This window comes from Thunnus maccoyii, chromosome 14, assembly GCF_910596095.1.
Source record: "Thunnus maccoyii chromosome 14, fThuMac1.1, whole genome shotgun sequence".
NCBI lineage: Eukaryota > Metazoa > Chordata > Actinopteri > Scombriformes > Scombridae > Thunnus > Thunnus maccoyii.
Genome location: NC_056546.1, coordinates 8057517 through 8081925, shown reverse-complemented (window position 1 = coordinate 8081925; position 24409 = coordinate 8057517). Strand labels below are relative to the sequence as shown.

At 39.5% G+C, this 24409-nt stretch overlaps 1 long non-coding RNA gene across 2 annotated transcripts; it reads right to left on the bottom strand.

Annotated features, from left to right (window-relative positions):
• Nucleotides 1–11336: 11336 nt before the first annotated feature.
• Nucleotides 11337–22387, bottom strand: LOC121911886. 2 transcript variants are annotated; one of them, XR_006099970.1, is made up of 3 exons: nt 22298–22387; nt 22044–22167; nt 11337–12560 (listed from the first exon to the last, which is right to left on the bottom strand). It is a non-coding gene; the product is annotated as an uncharacterized LOC121911886 (long non-coding RNA). The 2 variants fall into 2 exon arrangements; XR_006099971.1 differs by having other exon boundaries at nt 22049–22167.
• Between the last annotated feature and the right edge of the window lie 2022 nt (nt 22388–24409).

Genomic DNA, 24409 nt, shown 5'->3' with positions numbered 1-24409 from the left:
CCCACATAACTCCCACCATCTCCATTCCTCCTATTCACTCCTCTTCCACCCCAGCACCTCCTTTTCCCTCCTCTTCCTCCCCATCACCCTCCTCTGTCTCCTCTAGTAATGGATTACATGTCTCCACTCAGCCTTTCCTGTCCTCAGTGAATCATGGGGCCGAAGCCAAGGGTGGACTTTGGGGGTGGGTGGGAACTCCAGCAAACCAAGGGGAAAATCCAGATATTGGGTTACTGTGTTCTTAGCTCCAGATATGATGTAGTGAGTGTGAGTACTGGTGCATAGTGGGGCCTTTCAGTATCCACACATCGTAGGGTGAGGTCCATGTGGAAATATGGGATGAATCAGTGGCGAGAGGGAGGAAGAGACAAGAGGGTGATGCTGGGAGGACTCAAGAGGGGGATACTAGCACAGCTACTATATTTCTTCTAGACTGTGAAGTGCTTATAAAGCACATTTGTGTACACAACCTTTGCTTGAATTTCCCCTCATTTTACACAACACAAGTATCACTTTTACCAACTTAAGAATCCATCATTATCTATTGCGTGATCTGTCTGTATCACACACAAAAAAAAAAGTGTTCTGATGTTTTTCTACGGCTGAAAATGTAACTCATACTATTTGAATTAGCGCTCTCTAATAAAAGCATGTGACTGTTTTAAATGTGGATACCTTCTAGGACAGACAAGTAAAGATAAAAACATTACAAACCCAACCTCAAAACAGCAAAAAAAGGGAAAATAAAAACACTGTAGGATAATTGGATAGAAACTTAATTAAGGCCTGAAACACCACAGAGGAAAGTGGTGAATAACAGCGTCCATAGTATGACATTAATTCTGATGCGACTGTTTGGCTATCTGGCATGACTGAAATATAATTAACATCAGAGCTCCTTGTCATGTCAGATGCTAATTATTTGCTTTGTCTGTGTGCTGTTAGTTGTGTCTGCAGCGGCTGCCTGTGGTTGTGTGGGACAGCAGGACTTTGTTGGCTTTGTTCCGTCTTTGGCTGGGACTCCTGCATATGTCAAGTCCAAAGCTTAGATGCAGTGGTAGATTTGTTGGGCGGCGGTGAAATACTATTACAGTGGAGTGAGGACAGCGCTGAAAGCTAGCGTAGCTGTAGTTCATCGACAAACATCTTAACTCCCCTTTTTCATCCCTGTAAATCAGACTAGTCAGGGGCTTAAGTGCCTGACGCAGCCAAGGGACACACCAGTCAGACGTTGTTGAGGAGGTGGGGAGGTGGGGGAGGGGGGGGAGTAAGCGAGCGAGTTGAGAAGAAAGATAGAGTTGTTCCATTTCACAAAATTCCTACACTGAGCCTGTATAGTGCAGTATGAAAACTCTTTAATTTTCCATTTGAATACTGAATATTTGAGAGTGGACCAAGAATACTGAATGCAATTCCAGAAAATTGACAGATGTTCATCATAATGTGGGGTTGATATTGTGGAAATCTCTGATTTATTTTACTAAAATAAAATATTGTATTATTATTTTGGTAGGCACTCTGCTTTTTTTTACTTCCGTTTTTTTCTTCAAGCAACAGGCAAGTAATATTTTTAGTAGGTTGAAGTTAATATGTTGTTCTTTCCGCTCATATTGAGATAAGTGTGTTATGATGTTTGGGTAAGTGACGGCTCTGTTGGCGTGATACAGTGAAATGAGCTTTAAATGAATGAGTTCCAGTGTATTCAGGTGTCACGGTGGCCCTAATACACAGAGAGACTGTCATGGGTCCAAACTATGGCATGCTTGATGACAAGTTTCTTTGTACTGCTCATGTAGGAGATGACACAGTAAGATTGAATACAGTTAAAGTTGATTATTGGTCCAGGCAGTTTTTATGTGCAGCTACGTTTTACACACATTCAGTTTGAGACCTCTACTTCAGTGCTAAATACGCACAAATGAAGAAAATCCAACTCTGCCATGACCAAATCAATGTCTGAAAATAGCTGCACACACAATCAAACACAAATTGTGCTATAGGTTATTGAGTTACCTCAGCTGAATGCATATACTAAACGTGTACAAGCCCAGTGTGGTTCTAGCAACTTGAATATGACCTACGGACAGAGTCACCTCGTTGAAAATGTGCAGAGCAGCACTTAGAACAGTAGGAAAGTGATGAGTGTGTGTACAGTATAAGCTTTTGACCTAAGATCTCAAATCCCTCACGTAGTCTAAGTGTCCATTTGTGCTCTGCAGTCAAGTATTTCAGTTGTAGGCAAAGGTTGTTTAACAAATATGAAAATTTTGACACACAAAGTTCAAATGAGTGCTCTGTGGGATGCCATTGTGGCAACACAAATTCAGTGCGTCTTAAGGTTAGAGTTATTTTTCCTGCAAGCTCCTCGGATCTGTTTCTTATAACCTACACAGTACATATACAGTATATTTTAATTTTTTTGTATTTTTCACTCTTTTTAACACCTTTTTATTGCATACAGTATAATTAAATTAATCTGATCTACGGCTGCAAATGACAACTATTTTCATTATTGATTAATTTGCTGATTATTTCCTTGATTGTTTCATCTATATAAGGTAAAAGTAAAAAAAATACCAATCACAGCCAATGATCCAAAACCCAAAGAAATTCATTTTACTATCATACAGTCGAGCTGAAGGAAAGCAGAAAATCTTTACACGTGAGAAGCTGGAAATAGAGGATATTTGGCATTTTTGCTTGAAAATAACTTAAAGAATAATCGATGATCAAAATAGTTGCCAATAATTTTTCTTTTGATTGACATCGATTCAAAGACAAATCATTGCAGCTGTGATATAATCTTCATTAAAATATGGCAGCATCTGGAAATCTTATAGTGTCACAAAGTCAGACAGAAATTCCATCAGTAAAATTACAAACTTTAAAAACAGTTTTATGACAGTCGTTTTAAGACAGACATTAACCCCCTCCCTAAAATAGTGATCCATCATTTCAGCTGTTGAAAGGGGGTTTGGGTTTGAAGCAAAGACCTTTTGGCCAGTTTACAGCTCACATTCATAAACTGCAGAGGAGTTTCTTGCTGTCAGCTTAGTATGTATTTTAAGGTAAAAGAAAGCCAAAATAATGACTTTAATATCATTGTTAATGTGCTGCAGGCGGTGTTCTGGGTCAAAGTGACACTGACATCAGCTAGCTTGAGATTTAGAGTTATACTTTAGACCCTGATCCAAGCTTTTCATCAGTATAATAATTTTTAAAAATGTTTTTTTTTCAGACAGTGAGAGAAGACAAAATGTGCTTTGCAATGTGCTGAATACAGCACATTGGCTGACGGTGACAAAAAATAGTGAAATACAAATCTATCAATGATTATCATTTAATTTGCCTTTTATTTATATAAATGCAAAATTATTATTGTGCTTCTTATAATGGGCCTCATTACATTTCTTTGAATCCACACAGAAAGCAGGATAACAACTATTCTGTATTCTGTAACCCAACTCATATTCTTGTTAATCACAGCAACATATAGCTAACACCATGGCCAACAACCCCATGCACTGATCCTGCAGCTAACATCCTCAGTTTTAATTGGCCGCCTTTATGAGGAGTCTGTATGTTTAATTCCACACAAGTTTGCTGTTGACTCATCCACCTCTATGAAGGTTGTCTGTTCTCTTGCTCGGAATTAATGAAACTCACCACGTTCCTTTCCCGACTTCAAATGTACAGAAGCTGTCTGAAGTGCCAAAATCTCTGTAACACCGAGTCCTTAATGAGCTCAGAGTTGCCGTTTTCACCTGACTCCCCACTATTTATTACCTGTGGAACATGTGAAATAATTAGTTGACTTTCACAGCGGGGCTAACCACGGTCTTTTCATCAGAGAGGTATGCGGGTTGCATCACCTGATTGTGGCCTGCAGACATAGTAAACCTCCACTACTTTAAAGATGAGAGCCTGCTTAAGGACATACTGTATGAGAAGTGGCCATTTTTACATAATACAGTACATTATTATTTGCATGATAAGGAGGTTCTCAAAGGAAGCTGCACTTGGCAAGGCTAAATATCTTAACATGCGGCAGCACATTACCAATACATACAGTATACTACAATAAGAAAACTATGATAAAATGATGATGATTAACCTGTTTTGTGAGGTATCGGTTAAAAAAAATATTATTTTTGTAATTATTTGTAAAAAAAACAACAACAAATGAATGGTGGTGGCTGGTTAATAAAATAAAATAAAATAAAATAAAATAAAATACAGTAGTCTTATTGCTGTACTATTTTGAAAAAATAATGTTACCAGTGAAGTTAGAGAACACCAGACTACTGTAACAGGAAAGGATTGACGTTCTGGTATTTTTATGAGATTTAGCGGTAAGAATAGTTGGACCACGGTGAGCATGAAAAATCATTTTTATCCTTTTTTATAGATTCAGATATTTTGTTTTATTCTGATAGGAAACCCATAATGGACACAGAGAAGGAGAAACACGAGATAGAAATCAAGTGGAGGCACTCTAGCAGCACGCACTGTACATAAAAGAACATTTGAGAAGAGCATCGCACTGAAACCAAAAGCTTTTTCAGTAACTTTGGAAAGGCTATAAAGTGGACGGTAATGAATTGTGTTCTCCAACTTTACTTTCTTTTGCGAAGGCAGGCTGCACCTTTATGAGGCAAACACTCACTTTCTCTCCTTCATTTCCCAGATTAACTGGCTTGCACATTAAATTCTTGGCTTGATGTCAATGACTCTGTAAAATAAATGAAATCAACTAAATTGAGTTGGATTTGCAACATCTGTCCTCTACAAAATGAAGAAATAAAAACTCTGTTGGACTACATTTGCATTTCTACAAACTGTTCTGCGCACTCTTTGATATTAAAAGTGAGTATCTTAAAAATGTACAAAGAGTACTGGGACAGCATTTACAGTTTAGGAAGCTAATGCTTTTCTCCGGAGTGACCTACAGTCAGTGGAACAGTAAAGCTGGAGTCTAGTTTTCAATACTAAAATACTTTACTGACTTTACTTAGACAACAGAAAATACGAAGTCAAGTTCAGGATATTTTATAACATAATTTAAAACAAAACAGAAACAGGAATCTTATCTTCAATCTCATGAGTTTAATATCAAATATCCACAACATTTTGTTCATCAGCAGACCAACCAGTGAACAAATTCAGCTTCTCAGGTCTGGGATTCCCCTTCCACCACCATGGCCTTCATACAGGTTCATTGTGAAGAATGGGCAGTGTGTGAAGCCCTGATGTTTCCTATGTGCCGTAACCGGTTAAACAGACGGATGTGTAGCTGTAGTAAATGAGGTGTTGAGAGAAGAAGCCCTTTATGTCCCTCTATCCCCTACCTTCCACCACTGACATATTAGATCCTCCTTTGCTTTCCTCCAGCTCTTCTTGCACTTGATGATCTTGCTGTTATGCTAAATCTCTAATGCCTTTTCTCCTTTGCTCTTGTTGTCTGTATACACTTAGAAATTTAGTGTTATATTATGTGCTATTATTGCTTTTACCTAAAAAAAATACAATTTTACAACACAATATAACAATGGCTAATAGGCCAAAATGTTTTTCATTAAACAAAATCACACTGCTAGAGAAACAGGGAAGCATGGAAATTTGATTTGCTGTCAATGGTGACTTTCTAGGCAGACAAGATTAATTGCCTACATGTTTCCCTACTTTCTCAGTTCTTCAGAAAATGAATAAATGCACCTCTATCCCGATGTGATCATTCTTTGGACGGCAAAACTCCTGCGCACTTTACCACTTGATAATAAAACTTGGGACATTCCTAATATGGAAGGTGCAGTTTGCCATTCAAAAATGTATTTTATCAAAGGAAATGTTGTACGTTAATTTAGCATTTCTTCCTTTTTCGTTTAGAGTTTTTCTTTCGTCTGGCTCCTGTGAAGAATTTTGGATATGCTTAAAACCTGCCTTTTCTCATAAACCCTCTCTTTACTAGCCAAAAGTTTACTTAAGACCTTCAAGCTTTAATATAAAGACGATAAATGTTTCCAATGTTCTGGTATGAGTGTGAATTCTGTTTGATTGAAACAAGGTGGCATGCTCTTGATTTAACCCCCTGAAAGGCGTGTCAGTCCAAATGCTCTCCTAATTTGACTAATCAGAGTCTGGCCTGTCACAATGGCCTCCAAAGCCAGAACAGCCAGAGAAATATGTGCCTTGACTGGCCTAATGACATTTTACACATAATAAACTTACTCTTGGACACCATTTACCACTACAGGGAGCCGGTTTGAGAATTTGACACGACTTTTACAAGGCCCAGGGTAGTTGGTGTTCTCTAAACTGCTTTTGCCTGGGGTGAAAATGAAGCTTGTGATTAAACCTTTGTGCATAAGAATAGTCAATGTAGCATGTTCTGATGAGGAAATAGGGTACTGACACAATACTACAGTATGTGCTGTTTTATGAATTGTGGATACACTGTGAGCACTCTAGGAGTTTTGAGAAATAGTAAAAATTCTCCATTTTTGATAGTGAGATTTTACCAGTTTTAGCTCTCATTGCGATGTTAACGCTAAGCATTGTGTCTAATAATCTGTGGAAAATACACAACAAGTATCACATTTTTGTTTTTACAGTATTACAATATAATTAAATAAATAATTTGTCTCTGAAAACACTAAAGCTGCACAGGGAAAATGCCAATGTTGCACAGTGCAACAGTTTTTTTGAAAGACTTGTACTGAAAATGCAAGCTAGGTAACGTGAGTAAATTGGACACAAAGTTTAACAAGTTTAACAACATGGTTTACCTGTAATTGTTTTATATTAAATGTTACCACTAGAACAATAATTCTGCACACTGTATTAGGAGTTTAGGGGATTTGATTGCTTTGTTGGACGGTGTGTATTTTGTCGGGTGGAATTTCCGGCTCATTTGGTGATTAAATCTAGGAATACAGGTGTATACATAGACATTTTGTCTATTGCAGGTGAAACTGTAACTGTAATGATGCTGATAATTATGATCCTATTGACAAAGAGCGTGCAAACTATAGAAAGAAAAAGAGAGAAAGAGTGAAAGTGACAGAGGGAAAGAATTGAGTGCACAGGAAAATTGACCCCCCAAAAAGCTGCCATTGTCGATGATGGATTCCTCCCTAATCGAAACAGTTTGCCCAGTCGCCCAGCTGGGCTTCATGTGCTTTTGATTACTCTCCGCCATTTAGTTCCACAAAATTACATGCTGCCTAATGGCCTTTTAATGGTTATAGGTTTCTCTGCTCTTTAATGAGCCTGCACCAGTTGGTTGCTAATGCCCTATGGAAATTTGGCAAACGTCCAGTGTGGTTAAGTATATTTCCCTCCAGTTTACAACTTTGTTGTGTGGAATCACAAACAAGGAGGCTGGGTGTGAGATGTGGAAATGCGGCTCCTGCTTCTCCTGTTGGCTTGTTTTGTTTTAGCGTAGAGGCGATCTGCAAGGCTCCATGATTGTGCTATTAGGCGTTTGATTGTTTGCACTCCAATGCTCCCTGTGATTCTTCTGAGGCGATAATGTGGCGACATCTTTACACACAAATGCAACGCACACACACACACGCTTGCAACACAATGTGTTAAGGTAATGCAATGGTAAACACGCATTAAGGACACACAGCACTGCTAAACATACCTTTTTAAAGACGTGTTCAATGGGAGGCTGTCAGGAGTCTGCGTGGGTCAAGTGGTCAAGGTGAGAAAGTTAACTCCCTGAACTGACCTTAATCATCACCACAGCCATTACTGATGTTTGTGTGATTTTTATCTCTACGGCACGTCTGTTTTCGTGTCCTTATGTGTGTGTGTGTGTGTGTGTGTGTGTGTGTGTGTATCTGTGTGTGTTTGTGTCTTTAATGGGGACGTTAGCAGCTGCTTTTTGATGAGTGCCTGTTTACTGGACCTAATTAAGCAGAAAACGGCCACACATCTCCCCTGCTAAAGTACGACCCCAAACAGATGGCCTGAGGACCCATGAGGCCGTCTGACACCTTGCTCGCCCTGGATGGTCACTCAGCGGCCAGTCTAAAAAAAAACCCCAAAACAAACAAACAAAAAAAAAAAAGACCAGACCAGTCTCCAGTACCCCTGTCATCACCATCCGACTTTAAACAAGATCATTATCATACCAGAAGTTACCATCAGATAAAAAGCAGTTTGCCAGAGCAGTAGAAAGACTGACGCATAGATAGATTATTAGATATAGTTCAGTTCAACTAATATTTGTAAATATATCAATCTGATATGATTAACGCAGGGCTTTGGGGTAGAACATATTGTGCACATCTCAGCAGAAAAGTTGTAAAACCGAACGTCTGGTTTTTGTCTATTGCCATTCGTTCATCTCTTGGGGTTATTCCCATCTTTAAGCCCTTCTTCAGAATTTGACAGGTCTTGGGCAAAAACAAACTGCCCGATTGCCTCGAGGAGGAACTCTGGGATATGTCTTCCGCTTTGTTATTCTTCATATTGCTTTATCTGTCTGGAGTCTGACAGAGGCTTACCTGAGGGGACGTGCAGGACTTCTGCCGACACTAAACGGATCACGGAAGCATCTCGCTACACGCCTGGCTGATGAAGACATCACCACATAGCTATGCACAGGGAGAGATGACTCCCCAGGCCCGCAGGCACCATCATGTTTTAAAGAGTTTTAACTATTACAATGGTTAACTAAAGAGCCCCTCATGGACTGTGGTTGGTTGCACTACCAGTAGCTCTAATACTTCTACTACCAATGTTTTTTATTACTGCAGTTACTTCTACTCACTTGTACTGTAGCACTACTAGTGTTGCTACTGTTTTTTGTAATGAATGCAGCTACTAGCACCACTTTACATTACAGCTACTGCTACCACCTTTACAAGACTAGTACTACTTCATTACCTCTACTAAACACATGTACTGTAACTAAACTCACTTCCGTTAGTTTGACTATTCTGAAAGGGATGCATTTATGTTTTATATGTATAGGACAATCAGTCTAATTAAGTACTTACTTAATTTGTATTTTGTCTTGCGGAAAGCAAAATCTGTTGAGTCACAACTCCAGTTCTGTTGTCCAAATGAATCATCACCATCTGTGGAAATGGCTGCATGTCCTTCACAGATTGAATATCATTACTTATTTGGACTGTTCTTGTTTCATAGCTCTAAGAAAGGAGTTCTCTGGAACCCTGCTGTGATATGTGTGTGTGTGTGTGTGTGTGTGTGTGTGTGTGTGGTGTGTGTGTAAGAGGAAGGTGTAACAGTACTCTAGAGGGCAGCAAGAGACCATGTAGGATGAGTGGTGGTTCTGGGATGTTTAAGATGGGGTGGGCAAAGGTGGCTGAGGGTTGCATGAGAGTGGCACTTGTTTTTCATCTTGCTTTTTGCAGAGGCTTTGATACATCCATATGAAGATGGTAGTAAGAAGAACTCACAGGCAAACAAACACCCTGCAGGGAGGAAGAAGTTCATGATGGGGGTGGCATCTAGCATGGCCAATGAAATTTCAGGACCCCTGTCCAGCTATCCTGGTGGATGCACCTTTGTGTACTGCAGGATGGAGCATTTGTGAGAACTAAATGATTAAAAGAATACAAACTAATTAAATCTATGTGACAGGAGGGAGGCCTAATTACAACTCAGTCATGTGGAGCTTGCCTGAAACAAATGATAGGCAAAAAAAAAGATTGTGAATGATGGTTAGTATTTGTTAATAAATGAAATCAGTTATACTGACAACTTATAATACGTTGCAGTTTTTGATTTATATCTTTTATAGTTACTATGGTCAACAAAGCACACACTAAAACAGCAGAACATACATTCTAGCATATATGTCAGGTCAGTCCATAGATCAGATGTGATAAATAGGATGACATTCCATGTTAGTCCATGAAAATCACCTTCATACAGTTTTACAGCATGTTGATAATAAGAGCTGAACTCTATTACAGGATTGTCCCCTGTCATCACAGTCCCAGAGTAGACTGAGGAGAACTAGAAACCCGACTCTGCTGTTTGTGAGTCCAGGGACGAACAAGCAGGATTAGTCTTGGAATGACAAGGCCGCCGAACATTGTGAGCCCGTACAAACAGTCTTTGAGTCCATATCCCCTGCCGACAACATGCTATGTTTTAACATTATGTTCCTGTACTGTGCGTATGCAGTAAATCACTGTATCAAAGAGGCATGGAATGGCATTGGTTGATACCAACCCCTTGTCAGTGGTCTCCTGTCAGGCACAGTGAGTTAAGAGGGCATATGAAGCTAATGGCACATGACCATATGCTTGTTTTAATGGAAAATCGGTCGTTGGAAGCTCACAGCGTCGCTGGACAGCTATTGTTTTGAATTTTTTAAGAATCAATCAAGTGAAATTTTCTGATTGCAAAACTAGAGTTGCGGACTGCACACCATAAACTGAAAAATACTGGATGTGTGTAATCAACAAAAAACGAACAAAAAATTACTCATTACTCCTTAGCATGGTGTATATCCAACGAGATTACTTCGAGTATACTGTACATTTGACCTTTCCCGATGTAAATGCTGCCACTGTTACACCAGCCCTCTCACACGTGCAAAGACGCCAACATAACTGACTATATTTGGGAGAAAAATAGGTCAGTGACACATGTCGAGACAACGGCTGGGGTTTGGCAAACAGCGTTGCCATAAACATGGTGATCAATGTGTAAATGTCACTAGTCTTGGGAGCTGCACAGGGCTTTTAATTTGTTTGCTTTTACTACCTATCAGAGAGACAGGATGCCTGTTATGTGCTGCCAAATCCACTCAACATGCCCCAACAGCCCCTTGACCTTTTACACCCTAGTTTACGGCATGGAAAACCTAGACATACAGCCCATACACTGGCGGTATACAGTAGCCCATAACTTGGCATATAAGAAATGTATGCCCTGTCAAAGGCCACTCTGGGGCCATGTTAAACCTTTCAATTTAAGATTCAAGGCAGAGCCAGAATAAAAAAGTGTACGGTGAACAGCGTCAAGCAGCAGAAAGAAACTTTTTGCAGCTGTCTGTGCTGCTTAAATATATTTAGTGTTGTAGCTGGAAAATGCTTACCATGAGTGTAAGGGAAAAAGAAATCTTACCAGTCTTACCAGTGTCAGATATATTAGTACAAGAAGGAAATTAAATGTCTTCTTTCTTCCTTGCTGTCACACACATGCATTTACACAGTGACATACTGTACCGCTGTGGAATTGGACATCGTCCCCGCTGAGAATCTATTACAGTCGCACACAGTCGAGCACACGCGCAACCTTCATTTCATTTCGCAGGAACAAATTGAGCAGAGTCAAGCAGAACAATGAAATTATGTCATATATTTATTCACACATGCATGTTAGGCATATGAATAAAAAGAAAATAAGACAGATCTAATTTCAGGAACATCAGTGCACAGACGCAAATTTCTTGGATACACTTTAGATTACGTCGGGGCTCTTTTATTAAATAATGGATCTTAGCAACCCCAAACTCCGATTGTACATCTTTTTTTTTTTTGATTTGATTTGATAAGTTGCCCAGCTAAATTTAGATTCCTTGTAATCGAATCTTGCTTATCTTGTTACATACTTGTAGATGAGCCGAGGTACAGCTTTCATCTTATGACTATCAAGGCGACTCTTAAAGCTAATATTAGTTTACTTGTGTTGATGGCTTGTTTTCATATATAGGACTACAAATGAAGCTGTTAGCTTGATGGCTTAAAATGATCATTTGACAGTTGAAATAAGCTTGATTACATGACTAAAATACATAGAGTCGGTAAGATGATACCGACATTTATTAAGTAAAGATTTACAAATCCCAAATTTAACTTTAGCTTAAAGTTGTCATTAGACTAAATTTGCACAGTGCTGAAATAAAAGTCATCTCCCTGGTGTTGTGTAATATCTTGATAGCAAACATTATTTTGTTATTTTTGTAATTGAAACTTATTTCTCAACAAAACATTAATAACTTGTAGTATCAGTGCATGTTTCTATTAAACATATAATACTTTTAGACAGTGACACAAATGCATGCTATCTGAAAGTGACACCTTGTGTTTTAAGAGTGTATCCTTATTTAGTAAGATGCTTTCCGCGTCGGCTTTATGGGCTGAATGCTGTCTGTCTGAATCACCCCTTTTAGTTAGAAGGGCCATTAACAGCTAATACTATCTAGTGCTAAACTGTGCGGGAGGTAATGAAACCCTGGAGTCACGACACTTATCTCCCTCTGCGGTTACAGCTCCAACATGGCTGCCAGCCCGGCATCATATAGCCTGGGAGGAAATCAAGACAGTGTGAAATATCAGCGTCTCAGTCTCGGTACACGGATAGCAGTGCTTTTAAACGCCACCATCTTGTCCTTCAGTAGAGGCAGTCTAGTTGTGGACCAGACAGGTATGCCTGGCACTGTATCCCATCATGCCAGGGAGTGTAGCGGGTATACTTATACCCATTTGTCTTCTAGCACATGGGGCTGTAAAGTCGACATAGTGACAGACGTCACAGCAGTCTGTCTCTCTGCAGGGTCAGTGCGGTGTCTGGAAAAACGGATGGAAGAAGTGATGAGTAATGGAGTAATAATAATAATACTAATAAACTTTTACAGAGTACATATCTAAAACAGGAAAGGAGGACCAGAAGAATGTAAACTCTGTAATAGAAACAGTTGTGTCACAAATCTCAGATAAACCATGTCTGGTGCTGTTACAGATGTCCAAACATGCACTGACCAGCTAAAACCGGTGCTGCTCTTTAGATGATCTGAAGGGAGAATGTATAACTATGATGGTCACTATAAATAAGCATTTATGATTATAGTATGATAAACTGTACCCCAAACACTGCTCACACTGGTCAAGAAACAGCTTCCATGACCAGCTGATGATGAGCTCTTTAACATCTTATAGATTTTCTGGTCTTCTATGTTTTACACTGGTTGACCAGCAGTAATCAAAATAAGCAAAAATCATTCTACCAACCCAAGACCTAGCTTTGTAACTAGCTTGAAAATATACATGTATATAACCATTAAAAGGGACATATCATGCACATTTCCAGGTCTATATTTTTAATCTGGGGTTCTAGTGGAATATTTTTGCATGCTTTCTTACAGTTGAAATAAACTCCTTATTTAACTCATATGGACCCTTTATGCAGCCCCTCAGTTCAGCCTGTCTGAAACAGGCCGTTTTAGCCGTCCTGTCTCTTTAAGGTGCCCCAGCTCTCTTCTGATTGGATAGATACCGGAAGCTGCGTCTTGGCTGACTTCCAGCGGCTATGTAAACAAACAGTAGTAGCAGGATTTCACTACTTTTTCTTGTTTTTTGTTTGAAATGTCGACTTTTCAAATACATCCGTACATGTTCAAGTCCAAATCTGATCCGAACTATGAGAGTGAACAATGTGGACAACCCGAAGGCTACTGAATGGGCCGTTTATGGGCGACAAGCTAACGTCAGGTTGTGCAAAGTGTTCAGGGCAGTTTGAAGCCCTGGATTTTGACTTACAGGGAGCATTTCTACATACGTTAACCTCATGTTTTGGAACTTCAATCATGTTTAGCATAGGTATCTGACATCATAACAGTATATAAATAACAGAATAAGAAAACCACCAGTTAAGACCATAAAAAGACCAGTTACTGTACCATCACAAGCTGCTTTCTGATGGATTTCATAGCAGGGAGACCAAAGTGTAAAATAGAAAGTTTGTCCCAAATGGCAGGCTTTAAGTAGCCATTATTGAAAGTGAAGTAGTGAGCTACAGTGATATTTAATATATTTAAATTATCATTTTTGTTTCAGTAATTAAAAGTATTAGTCAGAATCAATAAGGAAAAACCTCTGAAGATGAAGATCAGAGCATCAATTTTTTTAGCTCCTTAAAACAGGCTTCATGCAGTAGTTTGTATTCAGTAGTGGAATAGATGTCATACAGTAGTATCAAGATTAATCAACCAGCCCTCACTATTTGACAGATTAAAACTCTGCAACATTAAAAGCGGTTTCGTGTCAGCGTAGCCCTGCTGGTTCAACACTTTGACCGGTCAGAAGAGGTGTTAAAGAGGCAAGGCAGATCTGTGCTGGCGTGAGTTACATGAGCTCTGCTACTTAGTGTGGCTGAGGATTTGGGTGTAAGTAGGAGCAGAGTGATCTAGGGCAAGGGTGATGACTCAAGATGGATTTGTGACACAGAAAATAGTTTATGAACATCCTTCTGGTGTTAGTTCAGGATTTCAGCCACTTTCAGGGACCTGACTTAAAAGCTCACAACACTCGAGGAGAATTTTATTCATGGATTTCTAAACACTGCGTTTGATCTGACTTTGCTTCTATCGCTGTGCTGTTTCATCATAATTCAAATAATGTAAAAAGCAGCACACTGAATATTCCTCCCGCTAAGATGTATTTTTGTGCAATATGACATCCCAGAGGTGACGCTGAACTAAAACATTACAAGAGGGGCTGTAAAGAAGAAGAAGTTTACTGAAATCAAGCTTCAACTAGATGTTGTAGAATTTCTGAAAATTGTCACTAAACCAGTTAACTTTAGCCTTGGTAGCATTGATTTCAGGATCACTTACACTCATTCTGGCTTTTTGGTTGTAAAATTTAAATATTTACCTTTTAAATGAACTCAGGTTTATGACTGTATTTTGAAAGGGTCTAAGAACAGTAATCTTCTTATTTTGGGTACATTATTTTCGGGCTTGTGCACAAAAATGGCGTGCTTGGTAAGTGGTTAAGTAGTTTGTATGATCTTTGTTGGAGGCACATTGATCTGCATGACTGCACATGTTTAAAAAAAAAAAAAAACAAGGAGAATTATGAAGCAATTTGCATTTATTAATCGTTTTTTGTTGGCAATGAGTGAACAGGTTGTAACAGAACTTAAAAAATGAGACCTTCCCTGACTTTGTCAGTTGAGTATATCAGCATTTGGACTGAATCCATTGGATGTGATGTTTTTGCATGCTCCTGAGTGCCTTTCCTCTCTCCCGCTAACGTCAACAAACGGCCGACATCTACCAGAACAAAAACAGCTCCAACTGAGTAGAAACACCCTGCAGATATTAGCTCTCCAGCTAATGAGACAGCTAGCTGCCTCCATCAACCACCGTACATTTCACAACAAAAAACCCCTGCAATGACCACTCCGAGCACACACAGCTAACACATTATTTCCTCAACAAAGGAGCAGAAAACAAGCTCCAGAGTGATAGCAGAACACAGATTAGCCTTTGTGTTTTTTTCTGTTGGTACTTTAAAGGTGGTGATAAGCACATATTTCACAACAAAACCATAACTCATTGCTCCCCAGCCACAGCACGTTGATCGCCGGCCACAGTGTAAATAAGATTGGTAAAAAAAAAAGTTGGTGGTTTGCAGGTCGAGTCAGATTCGGATGGTTGATATTTTTGCGGGTTGGGCGGTGTGGATTGGCTCTCACCAGCCGGCAGCCACAGAGCAAAAGGAGCCTGTGTGTGTGTGTGTGTGTGTGTGTGTGTGTGTGTGTGCTTTGTGAGCGAGTGCCTGTGAGCGTGAGCAACAGGATGCTTACTGCAGTTCACTCAATGGCCATTGGTGTCACTAATGAGAAGGAATTTCTAATTCCTACATACAGAACCTTTAACTGTTGAATGCACTTTCCATAAATCACTTGTGACATTGTGTGGGCAGTACTGTGATGTTTTCTCTTATTTTCTATTAGTAACATCATTAGTCTAGTCATGCTAGCTACTCAGTTCACCCTCTGTTTATTCCGTAAGTGCTGTACGTGTTTTACATCAATTTAAGATGTAAAACATGCACAGCACACATACAGCAGATGTAAAACGTGCTTATTGAGTTATACAAAAATAATGCAGTCATCATTTTAAGCATTGTATGCGTCAGAGGAGGCCGAGCTTAGCACATCTGTTTGCCGCCTCAGCTGTCAGTTTTGTCGAAACTCCTTCAACAGTTTCATCACTATGTACAGTACTTTGGCACTAGGCAACAGCAAGACAGGTGGCAGGAAGTTATTTCAATAATTAGTAATAATATCATCAGCTCTCACCCCTACCACACAGACACACACGCACCACTCGCAACACATGCTGATCACTGCTCACGGGGGTGTCAGTGTCTCCCAGCATGCAGTTTGGATGTCTAAAATAGGCCCCTGCACAGCTGGGGCTGCAAGAATAGAGGGAGAAGCAGATTACCAGCTAGTTCCAGTTTGCAAACACTTCTACCAAAGCTGGCTCGTGCGGTTGTCATGCTTCATGCGGTGTCTTCCTGGACCGACTCACGCAGGACCATGCTTTAAGTTCCCTGGCAGCGATCAAGGACAGACGCTGGCCCGGTGATCAAGGCCAGAAGTTGGCCTGTGTTTGACAATGTTGCACCTGTTTAATTGTTATGTACAGACTATCCCTTTGATCTACACGTGCTGTTGTTACAAGTTACGGAAACTCCGGAGTAACTCTTGTTGAGTCATTAATTTGCTTGTCGTCTAATGAAAGATGTGGCCCTGATACGAGTGTCCCACTGGGAGGCAGTGCACACTGTAGTAAGTAAGGGGATACTTTTACCGTAGTGGGTGAATAAATATTATTTCTCACTTAAAGCAAGAGATCATACCCTACATCTATATGAGTGACAGATCAGGGCAGCTAATATAAACTTGGTCATTATGTAAAAATGTGAAATAATAAGAATCCAAGAACTTATATAAGTTGATTAAAAAAAAAGGAATCACATATAATTTTTACTTTTGGACGATGAAAGAAGAAATTTGAGTCCTAATAGTTTTCATTTGGTTGAAAATACAACAATCAATTATTGAAAGAAGAAACAAATAATTAAGAAAACTAAATTCGCTGCCTGGTTTCATTCATGCTAAAACTAAAAGAAATGCCTGTCCTTTTCTCATTTTCTTTGGAGAATTCCAGTATTCCCACTGTGCTTCTTGAATTAAGCTTTTAATCACTGAGCTAAACACTGTATCACTCTAATAATTTACCTCAGAGAGTGTGGGGGGGGGGGGGGACAGAAAGTTTTTTTGACACTTTACATTTTCCACTACAGATGTGGTATAATTTAGCAGCTTGCTTCAACAAAGGAGACATTTTGTTTGAGTTCAAGAAATTACAATGGAACAATTAAAATAAATCTTGAGTTGAACTTCCATTAACCTCAGCTTGGTTTGGGTTTCAGCTCTCCCGGCCCCGAGGATGGAGGCCCTTCATTTGATTTATATCATCCTCCTCTTTTGCCTGAGCTAAAAGTAGAGGAAAAATACATAGTTTCACTAGACATACTATAGATTAAACCCCCTCCCTTTTTTGTTATGGAGGGAAATCTTCAAAACTTCCATTAGTTTGCGCTGTAAATCTCCCAACAACAGATTAGATCAGCAGCAGCTGGAGGAATAGTTGTTTTGATAGCTTTTGCTCTTTCAATTGACAAAAAAAAATGTAGCAGCCCAAACTCTCGAGCTCTAGATTCCACTGTGAGTGGCAGAACTGCACTCCTTTCAATCACAGCTTAAAGATCCTAAAGTATCTTTTCCGCTGTGAAACCATTTTTTGTAGAGCTGCAATCATCATTCAGCTCATATATCATTCTCAAGTCGTTTGGTATGGTATGTCCACTTTGTAGAAAAGTGGGAGACTCCATTTACTTGTGTTTAAAGCAACTATAAATTTACATTATATAAACTTGTATATATATAAAAATATATGTGGTGTACGTGGACGATGAATGGAATGAGAATGATGTATGTTTAAGCTGAACTAAGCCACATTTTCAAGTAAATACACCCGTCTAATTTACTAAGCAGCTGCAACAGATAAGAGCTTCTCCCAGCCTCTAAAAGAGATACTTTATTTCAACGTGTTTGCACAAAAAAAATAGATGTAAGGAAAGTTCACGGCTAAAAAACAAAAAATCAAACCTGTACACAGAAAAAATGTAAGCACAACACAGTTCACGGCTCGGATCACATGGCATAATTTAAGGGTAAGTGCTTTTAAACACACAGCAGTTCAAACTGTTATTTCCTGCCGCCATCTAAAGCCACCAGAGTACAAAGTTGCTTAGTTCAAATTAAAGTTAAAAGTATAAAAACATGATGACTTTTCACCTTCCGGTGATCACTAAAAAGAAATTGAAAACAAATGTCACCCTGCATATGATTGCCAGCTAGATGTCTAAAGGGCAAATGTAAAATGTAGTTCATCCACCTTTTTATATGTCTATATCAGTGCTTAAATCAACTGTGTTTATGTTGGGAAGGCCACACTGATGTGGTCAGAGTCGGGTCTTTTGGGAAGTTGGCTCCTGTGATTGCTGCGTACTGATGTAAACTCTGCTCTGTTGGTTCATGTTTCAACCCCGAAGGCCAAAGTGGCAGGTCTGTGTCGCACACATCTTCAAGCACAAACACAGAGGGATATGCACAGACGCACACGCCCTTGTACACACACACACACACACACACACACACACACACACACACACTCATATCCATGTGCACATAAACAGAAACTGACCACGAGGAAAGAAAGGAGGTGTGGGTCATGTCATCAGAGTTAGTCTCTAATTTAAGAAGGCTGAGTGGTACATAAATGAGTGTGTTTACTGGTCTTCATTTCATTCCCAGGCAAGAATAACATCAGTGCATTTGCAGCTTATGGATCCCAAAAGAAGCATGCAAACAACTGCGCCGATGGCTTCACATACCAGTCCCTGTGTCTTTATTTCCTCCACTGCAGATTGTGAATCTTGCTCTTAATAGACTTTCCTGACGTGAGTGCTGTGTTAATATATGTGCGTAAATATAAATGTAGTTTTTGTTGGACCGCATTAGATATATATGTAAATATAAGGAAATATGATCAACCTAAATCACAAACTAGAGCTGCAGCAGAGACCAGTGTCTCATCCCTACAAACTGAAATGTTAAGGATAAAGACAGCAGTTAAAGGAATAAGATTTGGGAACTTTGTTCACATTTCCTAAATTCCTCAAATGAACTGTTTGCTTAGTCACACATTTTTAGATTAAGATTAAATTATAAGAATTTTGGTGCTTACATTAGAAATGACTTTAACAACTTTTAGCTGATCTTCTGTGTCCCAATACAACCTATTTAGCAATGAATGCCAATTTTTTTTAACAGTCCCGTCCTATCATGCCTCCCCCGAACAGTTCTAAATGTCAAAACTCTTTTCCAAAAGAAAATACATCAGATCATGACAGTAAAAGAAACCTCAAAATGTGCAACCTTGTCACTTCAGTCTTAATGCCTCAAGCGTCTCCAACCTGATACTTGGTTCAACTTTCAGTATAAATTCCTAATATTAATCTCCTGTATCTGATAATTGTGCTGATCCAGTTCTTTTGTTTACTTTGGAAACCGTTGCAGACACCAAACTGCCTGACGATTCATCATTAATAATTCCTCCAGCTGCAGATAATGTCAGTCTGGAAACCTGCACAGCTCTACTTACCTCATATGTAAAACGTTGCATATATTTCCCCCCCAAAATACAGTTTGGGCATGTGTGTGTATGTGTGTGTGTGCGTACAATTAAAGTGTACAGTGGGATGTGGTAACCCAGGGGTCATCACACTTGATCAAAAATGCAAATTAAACAATTAAATCAGCATTTCTTGCAGAGCATCACCTTTATCTTTGATCAGCCACCTGTCTCTCTCACTGATACTCACAAATTCACACACGTTTTGCTGCTTATACAACCAATAATGATAAAATTATTGCTCGTAGTATCATATCAATGCTGATGCTACTGAAACTTCTGCGACTGTTAACTAAAGTCTCAGGATTTCTCATTCTCACTGAACTATGACCACAACCAGGATCTGTAGTTGTGTAACATTAACCAAAGCCACTGATAACTTAATAATAATGATATTAACTCTATATATATAGCACTGTTCAAAATCACAACATTACAATTAAGTCCTTTAACAATAAAACATAACTAAAGTTGATGTTTAAGTTGTCAGAGGTGGATATTATAAGAATAGTCGACAAAAAAATGTTGCCTGTGAACATTTTGTCTGATGAAAAATGCTATTGTAACTAGTTGCGCATGAAGATATGGTTGAATATTACTACTAATAACAGGTTCTTATACTGTGACTACTACAAAAACTTGCTACAGGCAGCTGACAGCAGTCGGTGTGACAACTCAGACGAAAACTGATTTCAGATATTTCCTGGAATACCTGTAGTTCTTTTTTTTTAATTCAAACATTTCAACTTTAGTAGGCGTTTGTTCACCTTACTTAGTATTGTCTATTTCTGTCTAAATCTATGTTGTTTTGCACTAATTTGCATCTTTCCTTCTTATATTAGCATTTTATACAGTTTTATTTATTTAGCTATTGATACACTGATTTGTGTGAAGTTTTCTTCTTTATTGCTGCTGGAATTGTAGAAGCAAAATTTGCCATTGTGTCAATTTACTGGATGCTTGTTTGGTTTCTGAGTAAATTTTACAACTACTGTTTCCTAAAACTATGTTCAATAACAGCACTATTGCTGCTACTGTACTATGTCTGTTACCACTACTGTTGCTGCCACACTTGAGTGTCAAATGTGATATATGTGTGTAGTTTGGTTCGTGACTTGTCATGTGAGAGGGGAAACATGCAGACATGATTTGGATCTGCACTTGGCTATTGAAACATGTAGGCTACAACATACCTGTCATACACTAATGTGTGGATGTAAAGACAACTGTTGGGGGAAACATGTAGGGAATTAATTGTATGTCACGCATGTCAGTGTATTCATTATATTGTAATGCTTAAGCCAGTACAGTAAGGTAAAGGCAATGTTTCATTTTTCTTCTCCAAAAGAGTTGAAACAAATGTTACTGGTGCTGTCGTATCACAGTTGGGCCTTTCCCATTTCAGCGTAGACCCTAAAATAGTCCATACAACAGATGTGTTCTCGCTCAGTAAAGAAAAAAAACGTAGAGGTTAGTTTAAAGTGTGCATTTTTGCATATCAGTGCATTTACTTGATTTACAGCCAATGTCTTGCTTCACCTCTGATGTTTTTGGAGGGAAATAAGCGGTCGGAGGGGCAGTGTGAAATTTAGTGGCTCTAACTTGGGTGCTTTAGCACTTACCCCTCGTTTGTCACAGATAGTCTGGCTGCGGCAGTCACAGAAACTGTCTCCACTCGCATTTAGCAACACAATTTACCTTTGCCACTTTGCATGCCGAGTCTATTTGTCACTTTAATCTGGGTACTGTGCGTTTATCTTCCCTCAGTCATTTTAATGCACATGGCAGTTGGCTGAGGCAGTCTGTCAACTCATAGCTGCATTAGGGCTCTAACGAGAATTAGAGGCACATTCTTCACTAAGATGCATGAGCACACATGCACATTTGCATGCACAAGCACACATCTTGACCATTTCACACATACTTGTGTGCGCTCACTGACATACAAACATATACATAAACACTGACATGCTCATGAAACATTTAGTAATAACTCTTATCTAATGCAACCATGGTGGAGAAGCGCCACGCACTTACCATTACCTTCATCTTCCAGCAAAACACCTTCATATACATAATTATCAATTTCTTTCCCTGAATGTAATAATTGTATTCAATGAGTTACATCCGTCATAGGGACATAAGAGACCTTTTCTGAGCAGGAAATAAATGGTAAACTAGAACATTTGCGTAAATAAAAGCATGTGGCCGAGTGAATAACAAAGCCAATCCAAATATAGACAGCTAAGGTGCAGATCCAATAATCTTAGAAAATTAGAGGGGCCACACCAGTTTTCTTTGGGAACATTTTAGCTTATTAACTAAGATTCAGTGTACTTTTGTGTACATTTTTTCTTACAATTTTCAAATGTAAGCTGTACAATATTTTTCAGGCAGCCTTTTGTTTCCAATCATTTCTGTAGGGATAAAAATCAATTAGCAAACTCTTGAAACTTGCTTGAGTTATAGGCATAGACTGTATATAAAGACAGACCTCACCCATTGGTTTGCATTGTAGCTGGTTTGAAGCCCGGAGTTGCAGCTTACAGTCGGCGCCATGTTTTCCATTTGGAGCCAGGACCTTCAAATAGGAAGTGTGGGGTGTTGCCTATCATTCTCTGGAAAAACGCCCCGCTAGCTTACTGGGAGCACCAACTTTTGCACACTTGCACTAACGTTAGCTGCTTTAGCTAAATTGTGATAACAGGGCAGGTATCATAATAACAATAACAGTAACATTTAACTTACCACAATATTCCTGGAGTCCCGGAGCCGGGGGGAGCAGCAGGTGAGCCAACTGTCAATCACAGCTGTCGATCAACACCCACACGGCAGACATGAAAGCTACTATAAGTCTTTAAATCTTATTAACGGAGCAATAATTTCAAAAATGACCACCAGCACACTTACTGGAGGTCAATGGAGCCAGCATCTAGCGGCCGTTGGTGGCATTGCACTGTTAAGGTATTTCTGCAGTAGCTTCAGCCTCAGGCTGTGATAGTTGCCGCTTGACTATAATCCATCATGGTGAACATCAAGTCTGCATGATTTTTTTGTAAAAGACACCTTATTGATTCATGGTAATACAGAATAGCCTTTTAAAGCCAGTCTTTTACACATTATACCGTGGGGAAAACCATTCAATAATCTAAAATAATGTGGTTTGCAAAATAGTTAGCTGTGATGAAAAATATACATGATTTGTAGTAAACACATAAAACCGCTCAAGTCCAGCTGGGCTTGTCCTGATAGGAGCCGTCTGCCGTGTTTCAGAAGGTTCTTAGTGCTCTGAATCCAGGTCAGGCTGCTCCACTGATTATGCTGTCTTCCTCTGATTTCCTGTCTGGGACAAGGAGTCAGTGATGATTTTCACCAGCCTGTAAGTCAGATAAATCAACCTAGAAGCCCAGACAGTGGGACGAACACTAGACAACCTCTGTCCGGACAGCGCCAGGAGTAGTTACAGCAAGGAAAAATCATGTGAGTTGGGGTTAAAGGATGATGCTGTAAATTTAGGGAATCTCCCTTCCTTCGCTCGTGAAAGTTGAAGTCAGAAGGGAGCTATCAGACACTAGACAGTTTTAATCATGCATGCTAAGGCCAATCTTTTTCACTGTAATTTAGGGTTTAAATTCAAGGAAAACACATTGCTGCTCTTTTATGGACAAATGTACTTCATACCAGGTTGCACAGTGTCCCTTTAAGAGCTATTAGGTTTGTTTGTGCTAGCCTTGATCGAGCGCCTTTTTCGGCAGGTGCAGGAAGTGGGCCAGGGCTGGAACAGCTGCGATGGGATCAAGGGAGGAGGAGGGGGGGGGAATAGACGAGAGGAGAGAGAGAGGGGTTTCTTCTGAGCTGCTGCCATGTCATGTACATCTCCCATAAATCTCTGTCCCTAGGAGAGAGAGAGCAGCTAGCGTTTGCATTTCATTCGCTGGCCTTCTCTCCATTCTGCCTTTCCTTCCCCCCCCCCCTTAACTCCCCCACCTCTCCCCTTGTGCTGTTTATTTTCAGCCCTTGACATACTCCGAAGGCCTGTGAAGTAATTATTTCATAAAGTTACACCTCTGCTGTCACAGATGACCACATTTGGCTCACACTTAAAAGCCTGAGTCAATGATTAACGTTTTGAAGGCAGGCAGCCAGGGAGAATAGCACGGCTACCTTAATTTGTAAAAGTACCTTCTGCATGACAAGTAGATGGAGGAGGGATTGAGGGCATCAGATGCAGGAACATTTTACCCTCCTCTTCCCATGCCAATCAATTAATTACTATTCCTTTCATACGAGGAGAAGTTCTTCCTTCAAATGATTTATCCAAGTTGTAAAGATCTGAGGTTGAATTTTTGGTGAGGTTCTGTTAAAAATGCTTTGAAAGACGTAAAAAATGGAGTTTTCACCCTGAGCTGAATATACAGCAGTGATAATCTACTTTTTACTGCATAAGGTTTGGTGTTTCATTTCAGCACATCAAATAAATACATCTGAATGATGAGTAATAATTCCACAAACATGTAAAAAGCTTGAGGAGTGATATATGTTTTTTCCTTCTGTGTATACTGTAGGGTTCCTTTGGGTTTGTCTGATAACACAGACTGCAGTGGCTACCTGTTACACATAATACATCGTTTTTATCCCGACTGTCAAATCTTTATGCGTTAAACAAACAGGTATATCACTCCGATTGTTCATATATCTCTCTCACATTGAATAATAATGATGAAAATGAATTTACAGCAGGAGCGTCAAAATGTTCAGACACGAAGGGCCAACGGCAACAACGCTCATGTTACAATGGTAACATGAGCGCTGGTGGGACATACTGTACTTAAACATTATGGAGGACATAATTTTTCTGGT